The 5000-nt window shown below is 55.7% G+C and overlaps 1 non-coding gene across 1 annotated transcript in view; it reads left to right on the top strand.

Moving 5' to 3' along the window:
• The first annotated feature begins 4992 nt into the window (after positions 1 to 4992).
• Positions 4993 to 5000, top strand: part of LOC126197160 (small subunit ribosomal RNA) — a 1909-nt gene continuing 1901 nt past the window's right edge. Inside the window, exon 1 of the ribosomal RNA XR_007539553.1 lies at positions 4993 to 5000. This exon is cut by the window's right edge and continues 1901 nt beyond it. This is a non-coding gene — a ribosomal RNA (small subunit ribosomal RNA).

Genomic DNA, 5000 nt, shown 5'->3' with positions numbered 1-5000 from the left:
GATACGACAGCGCCACCTGTGAAATAGCCAGGCCACTAGGGCGTCTATTTGGTGCAGACACCATACCGCCCTCTGTGGGACGCCGTTGACAATGCGACCCACAGGCACACGAATGCCATCTCTGGCAATGTGACGAAACTACATGGACATCCAGCCCAGCCCAGACACGACACGACACCGCCATCTACAGGAATGCAATGACACCACGCCAACCATAGTGCCAAAACACAGCATCGCCATCTATGAAAACACGACGAAACCACATGCAATAGCCCCATCTACGCGCATCCGACAGCACTACAACCACCATGTCGATCGCACCACAAAAACAGTACCGCCATCTATGCGACGCCAAGCTGACTACGACGGCGATGGGCGCACAGTACCCGTTTCCCGACCCCACCCACAAAGCCTGCATCCACTGTCCACCACAAGAGCACCAACGCCAGTCCCTGCGCCGCACGACGTCGTCCACCGACAATCACGCCACCCGCCCCCGTACGTGCCTCACGTCACCTGCCCAAATTGCAACTCCAGCGGATGAACGGCGGACTTTTCTCGCAGTCGTAAGTTGCAATCCACCCCTATATCATCCGTTTCATGAAGCGTTTTATCCAAGATGCGAAATTCCCGCTGTCCCTACACATGCTCTAAGTCTGTGCGCGATTGCGTGCTCACAGTACGGATTCCGATGCTGAGCGATCAGCTAGGAAGCGCCCCAACCATGTCGGTCCCCATGGGCGTTGCACTCGCAGTCGCAAAGACTCTGGCAATGGCTAAAAGCGCTCCGCAATATATCACGCAGACGGGTAATGACGGTCCGAGCGCTCAGTGTGAGGAGAGCATTACTGAGCCCTGACCCACAAGCAGGTTGTAGCGTATCCCACCCGCAGACATGTGACGTTGTCACACGACCAGTTGTCACTAATCGACTCATTGCTGATAATCATATGCCATACACCGGGGAAAGCTGCCGCAAGGGGTAGCTACGTAGTGCAGTCGCACCTCTACTACTGTACAGAGATAGAACACCACGAGACTGCAACCAGATTAAACTGATACATGGCGCTGATAACTAATAGATGCAGAGCCATCGGAATATAGATGACATACGACATACAACTGTCCCTATACATGCTGACAGTCTGTGCACACAATGTGAACTACACGTCACCGAGACACCCTATCACACACTACTCTCTGGCTGTAACAGACACAGACACAATATCTAAGCACCACCATGGAACAACATCCAGTGCATCCTCTCCGCCACATTACACCATTCACACTATGATAACAAAACCAGGAGGTCCACCCCAAAAACAGAATATCTCACTCTTCCAACAACCATCATTACGCAGATAAGCCACAAACACCCACACATGTGCTACACAGGGGTGCAGCCAACACCACCACACTGGCGTGTCTCACAGCATATAAGCAATGGCAGGAATGAAAGACACAGGTCTGCCACTCCCTTGCCACACCCACGGAACCGGCGCACCACCTCCCCTGAGCCAAAGGTGCATCCTGACGTGACACATCTCAGGGTGCCTCAGGCGTCCACTTACCATCATCACTATGAACGAACCTCGTCCCCTCCCCCCCTCATACACCATCCCTTAACCTAACCCATGTTGCGCCTTAACCTAACCCATGTTGCGCCTTAACCTAACCTATGTTGCGCCTTAACCTAACCTATGTTGCGCCTTAACCTAACCTATGTTGCGCCTTAACCTAACCTATGTTGCGCCTTAACCTAACCTATGTTGCGCCTTAACCTAACCTATGTTGCGCCTTAACCTAACCTATGTTGCGCCTTAACCTAACCTATGTTGCGCCTTAACCTAACCTATGTTGCGCCTTAACCTAACCTATGTTGCGCCTTAACCTAACCTATGTTGCGCCTTAACCTAACCTATGTTGCGCCTTAACCTAACCTATGTTGCGCCTTAACCTAACCTATGTTGCGCCTTAACCTAACCTATGTTGCGCCTTAACCTAACCTATGTTGCGCCCTAACCTAACCTACGTTGCGCCCTAACCTAACCTACGTTGCGCCCTAACCTAACCTACGTTGCGCCCTAACCTAACCTACGTTGCGCCCTAACCTAACCTACGTTGCGCCCTAACCTAACCTACGTTGCGCCCTAACCTAACCTACGTTGCGCCCTAACCTAACCTACGTTGCGCCCTAACCTAACCTACGTTGCGCCCTAACCTAACCTACGTTGCGCCCTAACCTAACCTACGTTGCGCCCTAACCTAACCTACGTTGCGCCCTAACCTAACCTACGTTGGGCCCTAACCTAACCTACGTTGGGCCCTAACCTAACCTACGTTGGGCCCTAACCTAACCTACGTTGGGCCCTAACCTAACCTACGTTGGGCCCTAACCTAACCTACGTTGGGCCCTAACCTAACCTACGTTGGGCCCTAACCTAACCTACGTTGGGCCCTAACCTAACCTACGTTGGGCCCTAACCTAACCTACGTTGGGCCCTAACCTAACCTACGTTGGGCCCTAACCTAACCTACGTTGGGCCCTAACCTAACCTACGTTGGGCCCTAACCTAACCTACGTTGGGCCCTAACCTAACCTACGTTGGGCCCTAACCTAACCTACGTTGGGCCCTAACCTAACCTACGTTGGGCCCTAACCTAACCTACGTTGGGCCCTAACCTAACCTACGTTGGGCCCTAACCTAACCTACGTTGGGCCCTAACCTAACCTACGTTGGGCCCTAACCTAACCTACGTTGGGCCCTAACCTAACCTACGTTGGGCCCTAACCTAACCTACGTTGGGCCCTAACCTAACCTACGTTGGGCCCTAACCTAACCTACGTTGGGCCCTAACCTAACCTACGTTGGGCCCTAACCTAACCTACGTTGGGCCCTAACCTAACCTACGTTGGGCCCTAACCTAACCTACGTTGGGCCCTAACCTAACCTACGTTGGGCCCTAACCTAACCTACGTTGGGCCCTAACCTAACCTACGTTGGGCCCTAACCTAACCTACGTTGGGCCCTAACCTAACCTACGTTGGGCCCTAACCTAACCTACGTTGGGCCCTAACCTAACCTACGTTGGGCCCTAACCTAACCTACGTTGGGCCCTAACCTAACCTACGTTGGGCCCTAACCTAACCTACGTTGGGCCCTAACCTAACCTACGTTGGGCCCTAACCTAACCTACGTTGGGCCCTAACCTAACCTACGTTGGGCCCTAACCTAACCTACGTTGGGCCCTAACCTAACCTACGTTGGGCCCTAACCTAACCTACGTTGGGCCCTAACCTAACCTACGTTGGGCCCTAACCTAACCTACGTTGGGCCCTAACCTAACCTACGTTGGGCCCTAACCTAACCTACGTTGGGCCCTAACCTAACCTACGTTGGGCCCTAACCTAACCTACGTTGGGCCCTAACCTAACCTACGTTGGGCCCTAACCTAACCTACGTTGGGCCCTAACCTAACCTACGTTGGGCCCTAACCTAACCTACGTTGGGCCCTAACCTAACCTACGTTGCGCCCTAACCTAACGCACGTTGCGCCCTAACCTAACCTACGTTGCGCCCTAACCTAACGCACGTTGCGCCCTAACCTAACCTGTAATTGTTATATGAATTGAAACATTCATGTAGCGTTGCCTAATCGCAACCCTCTCAACATAGGTCAGTGCTCGCACTCTCTGGTGTCCTGCGTATTGATTCATGTTACGGTGCGTACCCTCACAACATCTAGCGAGTGGTGCGTACGTTCCACATGGTCCCGCTATCCACTGTAATGTGTACTGCTGTAAGACTTATATCGCTCCCCTGTCGCCTCTAGTTCGTCAGGCGGGAGTTTGCGTGTTCAATGAGCTTCGCAGCTGTGCAATGGCATTCGCATACGTACGCGGGCCACCTTCCACGTGTTCTCTCGTGCATACGTCGCAGCATGTATGTGGGCTGATGTGGCGTGTCGTGACGCATATCATCCAGGCATGCAAGACCCACTGAATTTGCAAATGTAGATGGACGTCTACGTTTGCTGCCCAAGTTACGCAAATGAACTGGAAATCCGTTGTTGCGCGGTTGTATACGCTGGAGGTGAATCATTGATTGCGACAATCGGTACAGGTATTAACTGGTTGCTTCAGCGACACCCGTCATACCCACGAACGTGAGTGGGCATGTGGGTATGAAGCGATACGCGGCGGTGGCTGGGTGGGACCGTCCCCGGCCGGTGAGGGGGGAGCGCCCGGCGTGCTGGCCGCGCGCTGCGTGGGCGCACGCGCTACAGCCGGCTGGTGGGGGCGCCCAGTGGCAGGCGCGCCGGCCGACGGACGCGGCAGGCGGCGCAGCTGCGCGCCGGCGCACCCAACGCGCGGCGCCGTGCGGCCAAAGTGGGTCCTCGCGGGCCCGGTGCGAAGCGCGGTGGACATCTGCAGTGTGCTGGTCCGATTGAGGACTGTGTGCGTTGAGGATGCGCCGCCGCCCGGCACTCGGCGCCGCGACGCCGTCTGCTGCTCGGTCGCCCCCGCGGTTCTCGCAGGTGGTTTGTATCGCAGCTGTGCGGATGTGTTGGCGCGTGCGCTGTGCTGGGAGAGTTCGCTTTGGCACCCAAGTGGGGCTCTGCCCCTCTGTGGCGCTGGCGTTGGAGCTGCCCGGCCACTGTTTGTGGCCGCGTGTTGTCTCCCGCCGGCAACACCACGACAGCACGCTCCCGGGCCTCTGTCGGCAGCGGCAAGCTCAGTTGGGAGCACGGGTGGTCGCACTGAAAGCGTCTACTCGCCTATCTCCGGGCGATTGCGCCTCTCTCGAACCCGACCAAGTACTTAGGACGGCGCTGCGCGCCGCCGGGACCTGAGAGGGTTTCGAGGTGTATCGTGCAGGGGAGCCCAGCCTCCTCCTGTTTGCGGAATAATTGAGCGGACGCTTGCGTGTTCGCGCGGGCCTCCGGGACACACTCCCGGGCGGCCGGCTGCTCAGCTCTAGTTGACGCAGCTCCCTGGT

The sequence above is a fragment of the Schistocerca nitens genome, chromosome 7, assembly GCF_023898315.1.
Source record: "Schistocerca nitens isolate TAMUIC-IGC-003100 chromosome 7, iqSchNite1.1, whole genome shotgun sequence".
Classification (NCBI taxonomy): Eukaryota; Metazoa; Arthropoda; class Insecta; order Orthoptera; family Acrididae; genus Schistocerca; species Schistocerca nitens.
The sequence above is the reverse complement of the archived record's forward strand: the minus strand, read 5'-3'. Positions and strand labels throughout refer to the sequence as shown.